Genomic DNA, 14,949 nt, shown 5'->3' with positions numbered 1-14,949 from the left:
CCTTTGGTTTTGATTGGATTTCATACCTCAGAGAATTATTGTTTAAAGGACTATTTTGGATATTGCTGTAAAGTGGTGCATCTCCAAATTTGTTTTCTTTTGGTTGCCCCTAGTATTAGGGGAGTGCTCTTGGACAGGGGGCACTTTTGGAGTTTTTGCACACAAGAATTGATATCTATATTGGAATAATTTCAATTGGTGATTGTGTTGGATTGGTGCCTGACTGGTTGCTCCTTTGGTCCACTGTCCTTCATTGTTTGTTCTACTAAATTGGACTTCATCCCCCCCTAGTATTAGGGGAGTGCTCTTGGACAGGGGGCACTTTTGGAGTTTTTGCACACAAGAATTGATATCTATATTGGAATAATTTCAATTGGTGATTGTGTTGGATTGGTGCCTGACTGGTTGCTCCTTTGGTCCACTGTCCTTCTTTGTTTGTTCTACTAAATTGGACTTCATCCCCCATACTGAGGTCTGCCACGAGGCATGTTTGCAGAGTGGTAGAAAAAGGGGGCCATGGCCTCCGAAGATGTCTTAGCAATCCCACTGTGTGGGACTTACTGGAGGTAACAAGAGGGGTACTTGGCCCCCAAGGGCATCCTTGGGGGCCAACTTCCCAAACTATTAACTTCAGTCAGTCCCACACAGCAGCATTGGTAAGTCCTCTTACCAGGCCACCCGCACTTTGCCCACCACTCTACAAACGTGCTCCCTGGCCCGCTCCTGGATGGGGATTGAAGTCCCCTTCACTGCTGGCGATCCTTTAGGGGCCAACTTGCCTACCTTTAACTTCTAGTAAGCCCCACGCAGTAGGATTGGTGAGAGGTAGACAAAAGCCATGCCCCTTTCTCCACCTCCTCCACCACTGGGGTCAGGGTAGAGGTACCCTGACCCCAAGGATATATTAGAGGGGTGCCAGAGGACCCATTTATTGCCCTATAAAACAAATTCTCACTGTGCAGGAAATCTTCAGATCTCCTGCACCGTTCAGCATAACCTCTGTCCACTGTAGACGTAGCTCCTCAGAGGCCCCACAACCTTTGTCTATCACTCTGCAAATACACCTCTTGGCACACTACTAGTTGGAGAATGGAGTCCACTTGGTTGTTGAGGGTCCTTGGGGGCCAGGAGCCCATCCTGTTACCTCCAGTAAGTCCCACACAGTGGGATTGCTGAGAAGTCGTCGGAGGCAATGTTCCCCTTACTCCACCACTCTGCAAACATACGTAATAGCGCATTATTGGTTGGGGGATGAAGTCCCCTCTGATGCTGAGGGTCCTTTGGGCCACGAACCCCTTCTGTTACCTGCAGTAAGTTCCATAAAAGTTGAATTGCTTAGAGGTTGTCAGAGGCCCACCCCCTTTCTCCACCACTCTGCAAATGCACTTCTGGCACACTACTTGTTAGGGGATGAAGTCCCTTTGGAAGCTGAGGGTCCTTGGGGGCCAAGAACACCTCCTATTACCAGTAAGTCTCACACAACGGAATTGCTTAGAGCTGGTCGGCGGTCCCACCACCTTTGCCTACCACTCTGCAAACATGCCTCCTGATGCACTACTGGTTGGGGATGAGCCCCCTTGGATGCTGAGGGTCCTTGGGGCCAAGAATGCCTCCTGTTACCACTAGTAATTCCCACACAGCGGGATAGCTGAGATGTCATTGGAAACCCCACCCTCTTTCTCAACCACTCTGCAAACGGGCCTCCTGGCCAATGCTTAATTAATTTGAGCCAGAGATTTCTGGTGCTGAGCACCAGCACTTAATCATCAAAACCAGCGCTTTTCATGATCATTAGTTAAAGACACATTCATTTACCAGGAGATTAAGTGATTTGCCCAGAATCACAGGATGTCGAGCCAATGCCAAGACTCGAACCTGGTTCCCCAGCTCCCAAGTTGGCAGTTCTGGCCATTATGTCACATCCTTTCTCCACTTTCATAGTTGCTGTTTTATGCAACGCTAACAGGAGAAATGGGCTGGGGCAAGTGACTCCTGATGAGCATCACAGCACTTATTTTTTTTAAATTATCCACCGCAAGAAATGCGCATGCGCGGGCGTCCGCGCATGCGCATTTGTCACAAGAAGTTGAAAACGAGGAAGAGGGAGCCCCGGAGACGCCGTGCATCAGGTAAGTCTCTTTACTTTTAATTATTTAACATGCAAGATATGATTTAAAAGGAGGGCGGGCGGGAGGCGGGTGGCAGGCGGCAGGCAGCTACGCTTCGCCCTGGCGTGTGCATAGCGCTGCCTACTTCGCCTACTTCAAAAACTGCGAAGCAGGCAGCGCTACGTACACTACGTGGGTGAAGCGTCATGTAATGCCCAGGGTTTGAAAAGGGTATTGGTATATAGGAAGAAATTGCGGTCGGAAAATATGCGTATTGAGTGTGTGTATACACGGGTAAGTATGGTGCTAAACAGGAAGGGGAAAACCTTCTAACCCCTTAATGCGTGTAGGGAAAACCCTACAACCAAACAATACAAAACAATCCTGTTCACACATATAAGTTAAAAGTCAGTAAAGACTACAGTGGAGACAGCAAAATATACACAATTCTTCAAAGGAAATAGATGTTCTTTAATCCTTAGAGAACCGCAACCAGCCGACACGTGTTTCGTCAGGGAAAGATAAACCCACGACTCTTCAGGGCTGGGATTGATACAAATATTTGGTGTAAACACAAATAATAGAGTGACAATAACCAGAGGGAACACCCCTCTCTGTTACCAACATTGTGGTTACCAAGAAACACACGTGGAAACCAAACACATTAACACCAAATGGAAGATGTATGTGGTTAAAACAATTCAAGTGAGTACATTCATTGAAGTGGTGATCAGAATAAACAAAACACAGAAATTGAATAGGCATGAAATTATTACAACTCAGTGAAATAAAGGGGAAGAATAAGGCTGAGAGATCAGTGACATAGCGCACAGTCAAAATACTCCCAGTGACTAGAAAGTGAAACTCACACAGAAAGTGAAATAGCTAAAGATAAGGATGAGTAAGAAAAAGGGGGAGGGCCTAGAGAGAAACAAAGGAAGAGTGCAGAAAACTATTGACAAAAAATGGTCGTAAAAATACCTGGGAAAAGTTGCATGGACGTGGTGGAGGCTACACAGAAATTAGTAAAAGGTGAAGAAAATGCAAAAGTAAGTACTGAGAAAAGACCTGAGAAAAAGTAAATATATATGAGATTGGCGAAAAGAAGTCGGAAAACTCTTACCCCACAGCCGGTGATAATTCCAACCCGACTGGGTACACAAATTGCAAAGTAGAAGGAAAAAAGAAATGTAGATCTAAAAAAATGAGATAAAATAATGTAAAAAAAACCTATCGAGTGAATAAATTCAAAGCCAAAAGATAAGTGCCAGGATAAATCAGGGCAAAAGAAAGAAAAAACTACCTGTCAGAGGTCTTGAAATTGAAAAGTAATCTGGATAAAAAAGGAGCAAAGAGAAGGATTCATGAAGGTGCCAAAAGATTTAAACACCGAGTAATTGCCAATTTGGAAAAGAAAGAGATCAGCAGATCATAATCTTACCGAAACGCCGGTGATAAATCCAATCCGGCGCTCAGCACGTCTCATACATCATAAGAAATGGGTATATTTCAGTTAGCTAGGGGCAAGGTAAATACTATCTGTCACTAATGCGCAAGACAAGCGATCAATAAAGCAACACAAACATATCCTAACCGTATCGATGTGTACAGAGCTAAATCTCACCTTGATTGTCCACAAAAAACGAAAAATTGGTGCCGCTAGTAAAGTATAAAAGCAGCACATATTTAGAAAGGGAACATCGTGGCACCTTAAAAGAAACTGACGTTTACTTAAACTCAAGAGAAAAATCGGATTCCATTTAGAAGGTATGAGGTTAATGCAACACAAGTGTAGTGGTAATAACAGCAATGTAAACGGAGAGACAGAACACAAGTGTGGCACCTTCATGAATCCTTCTCTTTGCTCCTTTTTTATCCAGATTACTTTTCAATTTTGAGACCTCCGACAGGTAGTTTTTTCTTTATTTTTTTTATTTAAAAGGGAGGGAGGCCATTTTTGGCCCTGGGGACCCCATCACTGGGGCCGGCCCTTTTACTCTTTTATTTTTTAAAGGAGTGCCACGCGGTCTCCTGCCCAAGGCTGATTCAACTCCGAGGAGCCCATCCCTCGGGGACCAGGACTTTATATTTTTTTTATAAAAAGGGGAGGGGGGCCACCTTCCCCTTCACCTGGCTGACTCCCCCTGGGGTGAGGCCTTTTCTTATGGGCCATTTTCGGCTCTGAGGACCCCATCCCCCAGTGCATGGCCACCTCGATGGGGACTGCGGGGGAGCCTGAAGGCCTGCAGGAGCTGGCATTGCTTTTTACACTCAGGGAGCTTCTGACATGCAGCTCCCTGGGTGTCAAAAGCAAAGTGTGTTCCACCTTGAGCAAGCGAGAGCATAATGCTCTAGCTTGCTCAAAGCGGAGCACACTGTTTGCTATGGCATGGCAGGAGTGATGCTCCATAGCAAACTGCAATGTCCTGGAGGTGGGCACCCCGGGACATTGCTGGAGCTGGCCCTGGGGCATTGCAGTCCCCATGACCATGTAGGGCTCCTGGAGGGAGGCTGCACGGCCCCTCCTTTATCCAAATTTTCCCCAGGGAGGTGGTGGTCCCTGGGGCTGGGGGTCCTTAACCGACCCGCATAATTAGTGTATGTTTGCCCCTGGGAGGTGGCGGTCCCTGGGGTTGTGTGTGGGGCCAAGTGTCCCCCATGCTTTGTTATTTATTTTAGCCCCGGGGTGGTGGTGGGTCCATGAGGCTCCCCCCATATTAGTGAAAGTAGCCCAAGGGAGGTGGCTGTCCCCAGGTTAGGGGGTCCACGAGCCCCCCATATTGTTTTAATTAGCCCCGGGGAGATGGCAGTCCCTCGGGCGGGGGTCTACTGGGCCCATTCGCATTAATAATGAAAAGTGCCCCAGGGATGTGTCGGTCCCTGTGGCTTTGATAATCCCTAGGAGGGGGGTCCCGTGCTTGTGCATACTTTCCGGGGGGAAAAAATGTCCCAGAATTCGTGAATATCCCGATTTCGCGGCAAAATAAAAAAATGCTTTCATGCCATGGCAGGGTCCCAGGGGGACCCCAAGACCATAGCTTGGAGGCAGGGTATTCCTACCCTACCCCTTTTCTTTATTTTCACTTCTTTGGTGGGTACTCAGCTTCACTGAGTCCCAAGATGGCTGCCAACACATCCAGGTTGAATTGTTGGCATCCAATAAGAGCGGCGCATTTACCTGCATGAGCTTGGTTTTTTCGCGAAGGCTTCGAGACAAGAGATGTCACTATAATTTTCAATTTAAATTTCTCAACAACTACTGAACATATTTACACCAAATAAGCAAAAGGCACTCCCTTTAACCATTATCTACCTCCCTGCCAAATTTTGTGTAGGTCAGTTCAGTGGTTCAGGCTGTAGCTGTGGCTAATGGTATGGGAATGAACAGTACAAATGCACCCTTATTTTGCACTTCAATTTCTCAGTCCCCACTGAACAATCATCCCCAGACTTTCAATGACACACAGAACCTACCTTTCACACTTGTTTTTTGAGTCAAAAAATGCTTTTCCTATGGAAACTAGGTTCTAACTATAACTACCTAGTGGCTACCTTCATGCCATTGTTTTAACTCCTTATACAAAATGTACATAGAATTGGCTACCCTAATGGACAGAGGCTGACTTACGTATAAGCTCCCAATATATGGTACCCAGGGCATGTAAAGCAGAGTGTCCACACTGATCGTGCCACCCTGTATGTGACAAAGTCCAAAATGCATCCCAGCTTGCCACTGCAGACTGGAAGGACAGTGTAAATACTGCCAGCTTGGCTTTGTCATTAAAACCAATTTCAAAGCACCCACTTCCCTTAACAATATATGTAAGTCATAATATAATAATAAAACTTTATTTCAGCCAAATGGCCATAAAAGTTGCAAGTAAAGCAACCATAAACCAAATTCCCTTTTCATTGAGAACAAACATCACATTCATTGCACATTAGTTTGGCGAGCATTTGCCAGACAAAGTGCTAGTACAAAAGTTCTCTAACACCATACAGTGCTGGGTCGATAGGCAAGAAGCATTAATGGACAAAAACCTACCATGGTCTGTCATGTCCTATGCATAAGACTATACGTATCCCCACCCCAAATGTTGACCATGAAGAAACGAGAAGATAAATCAATCAAATTCTCACAGTTCACATTCTGTCACAATAGGTACAAAATAACAATATGAGCATTTGTTATAAGTATGCCATAAAAAGGACAATTGCATTAAAAGACTTAAGCACAGCATTCAAAATCTTTGAGTTTAAAAACTTTGCATTAAAAAAAATCTTTAGATTATGAACCTCATTAAAATGACAGTAGTTTTAGCAGCAGGTACTCAAAAGAGCACAATTGACATGGCAGCAATGATTTGATTGGGAGAAGGCAAACCATCAACCCCTGGGATCCTGACTCTCTATGACAAACCTGTTAGCTTTAAGTCTCCAGACCCATAACAGGAACCCAGAAGTGGCAAATATAATGTATTTAGATGTGTTACTTCTTAAGATCGCATAAGCCTCCTGGTAGTGTACAGTGCCCATTTTAAGGCAGGCCTATCAAGCCCTAAGTCATAGAGCTGTATATTATTAAGTAGGACATGTATTTTATAAATATGTACTGACAGCAACATTCCCAAATTGTTGTTTTGCTGTGGAAGAGTTAGTAGTCCCATTGGCTAACACAGAGTTACTGGCTGACCCCCTAAGCCTAGCTAACTTTTCAATGGGAATACTGAGATGGGTAGTGTAAGGTATTAACTTATTTGTGGCATTAAACCAGACTTAATGCCCATGTCAAATTTAATGTCACTATTATAGAAATGCAACTTTGAGAAAGTTGACTCTCTGTGACCCATTTTGTCCAGTGACCTTACATGGTCACTGGCCACCAGACAGCTCTCTGCCTACCTGTGAAGAAGTGTGAATGACTGGTAGGTTTAGGAATAATAGCAGCCTGTTACTGGGTGTGGTGCTACATCCCCTTCACAGGAAGCCACTCAGGGTATTAGCCCAAAGGTGAGCTTCAGCGATGAAGTCGCCTTTGGTGGGCAAATGACAATCACACTCTTGAGGGGCTGCCTTTTGTACAGGTAGGTAGGCTGGTGGTGGAAACAGAGAGATGACACCAGCGCCCAAACTGATTTTCCTGTAGATGTGTGGCTCAAAGGTAACCACGCCTCTAGATTGGGCTACCAGGCACCTAACATCCATGGAAGGGTTCAGACAACTTGAGAATGGACAGAATCATGCACTCTGGGATTGCTAAATGCCACGCCTAGTTGGAAAGTCATCACAGAGTGGGAGAGGACCTGGCAGCCCATTGGCTAGTGAACTCATCAACCCCCCAGGGCACGTTCTGGACAAAGCGATGGAACACCAGGCAACCTCAGATCATGCAGGAACTGAAGAAATAACTAAAGAAGAGCTGCCCTGCTGACCCCTGGACTTGGCAAAGAGAGGCTGCACCATCTGCAGGACTGCACCTGCCACACCTTGGGCTAGCTAAGAGAGGACTGTGGCTCCTGGCTTGGGGAAAGGTCACTCCCAAGTTCCAGACCAAACAAGTGACTCCAAAGAATCAGTCACCAGCACAAGGACCACCAAAGCTGATAAAGCCCAACTCAGCAAGTTAGTAGCCACTTCTGGAAAATCACTGCTGACTGTTGCTGGGAACCCCAAGAGACCTATTCTCAATGGCCAAAAGTTGCACCGAGTCTGCAGACCTAGTAGTGTTGTTTGTATCCAGATTGGTCACCCAAGAGGGACACCATTTCCACCAGAGGATATCACTAGATCCGCTTTGGATGGAGACGGTAGCCTAGCATTAGCTGGCCTCATATTGTCTTAAAGAGGACTTCAAGGTACCCTGACATCTGTAGCCAAGTTGCCCCACCTGACTTGTGGACTGAGGAATAACTACAAAGTCACCCCTGTCGACAATACAGCACTCAGAGCATCCTTGAGCCTCTTTCAAGTCCTGCATCTGCACTCTCAGGGTCACTCCATTGAAGTCTGTGGCGGTAGTGCTGTAAAGTTTGGAACTGGAATGGAAGGCACGTTGGTGGCCAGGTAACTGTCCAAATACTCCTTATTTCACCCCTCAGGCCTTCTTCTGTTGGTTCTGGGTGCCTAACTTGGGACGGAGTAGTCGAGCATAACTCCTACAAACCTTTCACTAGTTTACAACCTTTACGGTTACCACTGCTTGTTTGCATTTAAACTGTGATTTAAGTTTTCTTTAAAAATGTGGAACCCAATGGTGGATTTTTCTCATCTTCAACTCTAAAAATTCAAAAATATATAATCAATTTTAATAAAATGGTGTCAGGTGTATTTTGTGTGGTGTGGCTTATTTCTTTGTTTGGTACTATTAAGTGCCTTACACTAATTATTTTGTTTAAGTCTTGATGCTTGAAGCCATAGCTGCCCTGGGTGGAGCTTAAAGTTTTCCAAACAAGCCCGACTGGACCCAAGACAGTTTTTACAAGTGTTAGAAATGGGTTTTCTAATTGGCTAGGGTATGCACATAATCCAGGCAGAACCCACCACTCTAGTCAGGGTAAGGGAGTTACACACCCAAGATAGCCCCTGCTCACCCCTTTGGCAGCTTAGCAGAGCAGTCAGGCTTATCCCAGAGGAAATGTGCAAAGCATTTGCGCAACACACACACCAGCGACACACTAGGCACGCCACAAAAAGACACTCCACACAAGGTTATATAACACATATTAGACCACAACCACAGAATTCACTTTGCCATCCAGGCAATTGTCATCCCCGTACAGGTATTGCACAAAAGTAAACACTTGTGAGTTGCACCCGTCATGAAAACATTAACCCTGGGCATAGTTTGCATAGTAGCGCTACGCATAGCTACGCAAAGTGCACTTTGCACTACACACGCTACGTGTAGCTACGCGAACTGCGTAGTACGGGAGGGAAATGCTGCTCGCACTGATTGCACAGTGCCGGATTCTTGTCCGCACTGTGCAATCATTACAAACGGCATCTTGCACAGTGCAAGCGGTCGTTTTTTGCCGCTTGAGTAGATTTGTACTCGAGTGGCAGCTTTCTCATCGCGGACTGGTAGTTTCTCATCGTGAGCGGTCGCGAGCATACGCGACCACTCGCAATGAGAAACCTGACCTACCCACATTGGGAATCTCGCCGGGAGGCTTATTTTAACTTGAAGTTGCTGATCGCGAACGAGGAAAAAGTCTTGCCGGGATGTTGATTTTGCTCGCTCGCGGTCGCCAACTTGTCGTGGAGCACCGTGAGCAAGCAAAAAATGCCCGCTTTGCATTTTTGCACTGTGCTACGTGCAATTCGCGTAGTAGCGCAAACTACGTACGCTCTGCGAGCGTAGTGTAGTACTACGCCCAGGGTTAGAAAACATTAGGACGACAGTATTACTGTACATATTATACCCTCCCAATATATATAAGTGCATGAGGACATAAAAATGCAGTAGCTTAGGTAGAGCATAAATCACTCAACATTATGGATAAGCCCCCTTGAAAGAAACCACACACAGCAGTTTCTATGTGCAGGGAGAAAACCTTGTGACCCCCTCACAGAGGTATGCTCTCTACTCCCTCCGCAAGTTACTATGTTTCAAGTTCCTCTGTTGAGGCTCCACGCTGCAATGTCCCCAGGTCTGTGATCGCTAGGTGTGATGGCACTCCCCCCACACTGTCACAGGCACTGGGGAGACCTCGCTGTGTATCTACCTATTTACTTAAGAAACTGCAGCTGCCCACATTCTTGCGGTGCAGCTGCAATTCCAGTCTCCACGTTGGCTGCTGATCTCCCAGAGCCCAATTTACTTGCTGAGCTCCTGAGGTGGCTATGGCCGCTCAGGGGGCAGGGCCCCAGGCCAATTCACCCGGCAATGATCTGGGTGTGGACAGGAGCTGACTGGGCATGGCCTGCTCCCAGATTCATCCAGGAACGTGTTGCTGATGTCACAGGCGTCTCCTTTGTTGTTGCCGCAACAGTTCTAGTGCAGATCCGTCCACGGTTACAAGTCACCGCTGTACTCCTTTCCGACCTTCTCTCCTTTGTCAGCGGCATTGGCCTGGTTGCCACAGCAACGCGGGTGCAATGCGATCTTCCTTCTGGAAACAAGCTGGCTTCCTGCGTTGCTGCTGGCACCTCTCTAACCCGGGGGCAAAACTTATAGGAATTGAAGCACTCACCACACGAAGATTTGTAAAAAGAAACAGGCCAACCACGGTGTACTTCTCTCTCTCGCTGGGTTCACCTCATGGAGGAGGAGGAGAGGAACAAAGCTGCACTCCTGGCATCACCGAGAAAGGCAAGACAGCTGCACAACTTCTCTGGGCAAAAACACCCAACAGGGACTCCATTGCAACAGAAGTAAAGTGCTCCACACGCTTGATTAGAGGCAGCACACAACACTCACCCCTCAATTTAGGACTAAAGAGCCAAAGTGCTCACATGCACTTGTAGAAGAAGAGCACAATAAAAGCACTCTTCCGGGCTTTTTTACTGCTTAAAAAAAGGGGAAGAACAGTCCAGTCCTTCTCTTGCCCCGAGCAGGTCCTATTTGGTATAGCACAGATATTTTTTGAAATCTTTTATGTCCCTGAGCTTTCCAACAGGAAGCTTGCACACACATGCCCTTGGTGATTCTTCACAAGCAGAATACCACAGCAGGGAAAAATGTGTAATTCCTTTTTCTCCACCACAGACAGAAGCAGCAACCGCAAGCCAACTCACCCCTCACACAGAAAAGGCAGCACTCCTCACACAGTCCTTCCGCACTTCTCCTTGGCAGGGCCCTCATGTTCTTTGAAGTAATCTAAAGTCAGGGGTTTTAGGTGTAATACGTATACCCTAAATTGTCATTGTTCTCTTTGCTGTAAGAGTCTCTGAACCCAGTCTAAACCAGTCCTGTCCTCATTGGTGCAGCATGACCACAGGGGGTGGCAACAGCATTGTGAAAATGGAGACACAGCCTATTCAGGTGCAAGAAAAACTCATCCCACCACTCTAAATGCAGACCAGGTCTATTTAGCCCTGCGATGAGTCACCCAGGCAAGGCAGGGCACCCCTCAACCCCCCTAGTGACTGTCTAGAGTGAATGCACATCCCAACTCCTACAACTCAAACACCAGATAATGAATATACAAACAGCCAGAGGCACACAGAATGATAAAGTAAGAAAATGCCCACTTTCTAAAAGTGGCATTTTCAAATACAGAAATTAAAAACCACCTTTACCAAAAGGTGTGTTCATAAATTCTGAGTTCAGAGAGCCTAAACTCCATTTTTCCATCTTGGCCATATGGAACTTTACATATGTAAAAATGTTACAGTGCAACCTCAATGATAAGCCTATGGGACAGATATCCTTTCAATTGTGAAAAACTAAATACTGAGTATTTCACTATAAGGACATGTCACACACACCAGTGCTTGTCTTACCTTTCACTTACACTGCACCCTGGTCATGGGGGTACTCCGGGGCCTACCTTAGGTGTTCCTTACATGGAAGGAAAGGGAAGTCTTGGGCCTGGCAAGTGGGTGCACTTGCGAGGACAACATGGAAGTTTACAACTATGCACACAGACACTATAGTGGTAGGTCTGAGACACATTTATAGGACTGCTCATGTGGGTAGCACAACCAGTGCTGCAAGCCCATTAGTGGCATTTAATTTACAGGCCCTGGCACACATCGTGCACTTTACTAGGGACTTACCAGTAAATCAAATATGCCAATCATGGACAACCAATCATCTCAAAATTTATACATGGAGCAGATGCACTTTTGCACTGATATGCAGTGGTAAAGTGCGCAGAATCCTATAGCCATCAAAAACAGGGTCAGAAAAATAGGAGGCAAAAGGCAAAATGCTCGGAGATAAACCTGTGAAAAGCATCAGGTCTAGCAGCGAGTGTATTACATAGGAAGGTCATGCAACAATATCATATAATACACCCAAATCCTCACATATATACACACACACATAGATTTACCTCTGATGTAATGCTGCCTGAAAAGTAATAAATATGACCATAAAACAAAGTTTATAAAACATCAATTACCTAGCCCTGCCACTTCCATTTCAGCTGTTCCAGCACATCCTGCTCCCAGTCCGTGATGCCAGCCCTGCTGTGTAATTTTGTTTGTTGTGAATTAAAGTGCTTCCCTTTTTGAAGAAAAAAAAAGAAACACTGTCTGAACATTGAATTATTGAACATATTTGTTGTACTACAGAGTTCTTAGTTTCTAGCCAACATCACCACTCTGAGCAAGCATTGGACTTACTTGTCTTACATCCTAAGAGTCAAGTGTTTTTTATGATGCTCCTGTGGCGCAATGCCCTTCTCCATATTTATAAGGCAGCGCTAAGCCACTTTGCGTGTCTTAACGCCGCCTTGTAAATATCCAACACTTTGATGCAGTTTGAAAGTGTGGTGTTAGAATGGCGCAATACGGAGAAATTCTTCAATTTCTTCTCATTCTGCAGCACAAATAGAAGGAGCAAATTGCCATTAAAGATAGATTATGTGCAGGAAGGTGTCCCATCCTGTACATAAACAATCATCCCTGCAACGCAGCCATGGTGCAAGTGTGTCTGCGCTGCTGCTAGGCAGCTTTTTTTTCTCAACACCAGCGAAAGGGAAAACACATGGGTGCGCTGTATTTTTGTAAGTACGGTGCATCCAGTGCTTAATTTGATCCAGTGGTTTCCGGTGCTCAGCACCGGCAGTTAATTGTCAATACCACACTTATGACAGTCTGCCACACAGTGGCGCTGCTCATCTAATTTAGAGATGAGCAGAGCAACAGTTGTTTATGAATACAATATACATTAAAAATTACTAATACCTGCCTCCCCAGCCATTCCTTTAACTTTGAGGTCCTGGAATAATCTGAACTGTGACACTTGCAGGCGAGAGAGATGGTTAGTAGTTAATCTGTAGTGCAATCTGCAGTGGCCTCCTGGTCAGGGCCCTGGCACTAATTATTTTACAAACTAAACACATGTATGCGCATCCCTGTGTTTTTTTTAAATAACACAGCGCGGCACATCTGAATTGCTTGCAGCACTGCGCTGCGTAATTTCGTTGTACATATGCCCTTCATATCCTGCTTACAGCAAAAAATATCCTTTAGTCCAATTCCATGGAGCAGGATGTGAAGCTTGGTCTGTGTGACAGCACACTACTGGGGTGCTTTTGTCTTCTTTTTTGCATATTGGGGTTTATCCGATGCAAAGTTTAATGTCTAAAATTGGTTCCTATTGGTTCTAAGGTGTTAAGTTTTGTTTGCAAGTATTTTATGTGAATTCCAAAAAGTCCAAAGCTAACAATTCATCTTTTTCGATAGAGTATATAAACAAGAATATTATTCGGCATACATGTACGGTGCATAGTCAGAAGATATTACATTATCTTCTTCAAAGCTATAGTCACAGAAGATTAGAAATATGAAGGAAAAAGTACTAAGACCTCATTCAGTGTAGTTAGGAGAAAAAGATGAAGGCATGAAAAATGACACTTTTATCTGTAATTGACATCAAATTTCTGTTCAGGCATTACATAGTTCCAAGCCTTATGATATTGCTTGGAGAAGTATTATCTGAAGCAAAATCAGCAAAGAAGTCAAATGTATATTTAAAAAAAAAAATGATTTCCAAGACTTCAAAGAGAACTTGAACAGTTGAGCTCAATTAATTTACTTTCTTGTACGCGAGAAATTAGTATTTCCAGGCAACCAATATTTACAAAAGTTCCTGCACAATTATCAAACAAAATTTCATAGAAAAAATCACCACCTTTGTTAATTTATCCAGAAAAAAACCTTTCCTTTAATGCTGCTCTGCTGTTGTGATTTGCCGGCGCCCTGCGTTTTAGCTGATGAATTTTCACACGTAATGGCTTGTATCTCACGGGACCCGCGCCTTTTGATTCCCATTTTTCTTCCATGAGACCAGAGGAGGTTGAAATATTCCCCTTTCCCTCTCTGTGTGCTGCCTTAATACACTGTGGCAAGAGAGGGTCTGGATCTTACATGCAAATATTGCTACCTGACTTCAGCAGAAATTTCATTTGACGCGATCTTCAAAGCAAGGGGGATCAAAGTGCCGGGATTCTGATCAAACCCGTCAAATGCGTTTCCTTTATACAAGTCTGTTCTGCGCACAATTTCAAAGTGAGATTAGAAACATTAGCACCAAGAATGAGCTGAAGGAAGCCGAGCGGGTATTTTTTCTTTTTACTTTAATAGGCGCTCATCAGTTAAAGACTCAGTCATTTTTGCCACTTCTTCTTGTGAAGTGTATTTCGAAAAATCTAAGTATTCTGTGTTATATAAACCAAAACAAAGCTATAAATGCCACGGTAACACTCTTTAAGAAATTAAACATTATTCTCATTAAGAATTTAGGGGCATATTATCAAAAAACAGCATTAAAAGTATCGCCGCTTTACCCGCAGAAATCTGCCGCTAAAGCGGCGATAATGGGCTTGATAATATGCCCTTGAGAATTCCCTCAGAAGCCCATGTTCCGGTGTGAACATGGGCTTCTATTGGAATTTTCTGCGGCATATTATCAAGCCCATTATCACCTCTTTAGCGGCAGTTTTCTGCTGCTAAAACGGCGATAATGTTAACGCCGTGCTTGATAATATGCCGCAGAGAACTCAGAGGTTTCAGCTCTTTAAAAACATTGATTTTTATTTGTACTTGATAATCACTACAGGTGCTTCTATTTAGTTAATCAATTGCGCATCTCTGTCAGACACATTGTATATACTTTCATGGGGTTACACAGCGATGACTTGGATACATGGGGGCATATTATCAAGCACGG

The sequence above is a fragment of the Triturus cristatus genome, chromosome 2_2, assembly GCF_964204655.1.
Source record: "Triturus cristatus chromosome 2_2, aTriCri1.1, whole genome shotgun sequence".
Classification (NCBI taxonomy): domain Eukaryota; kingdom Metazoa; phylum Chordata; class Amphibia; order Caudata; family Salamandridae; genus Triturus; species Triturus cristatus.
The sequence above is the reverse complement of the archived record's forward strand: the minus strand, read 5'-3'. Positions refer to the sequence as shown.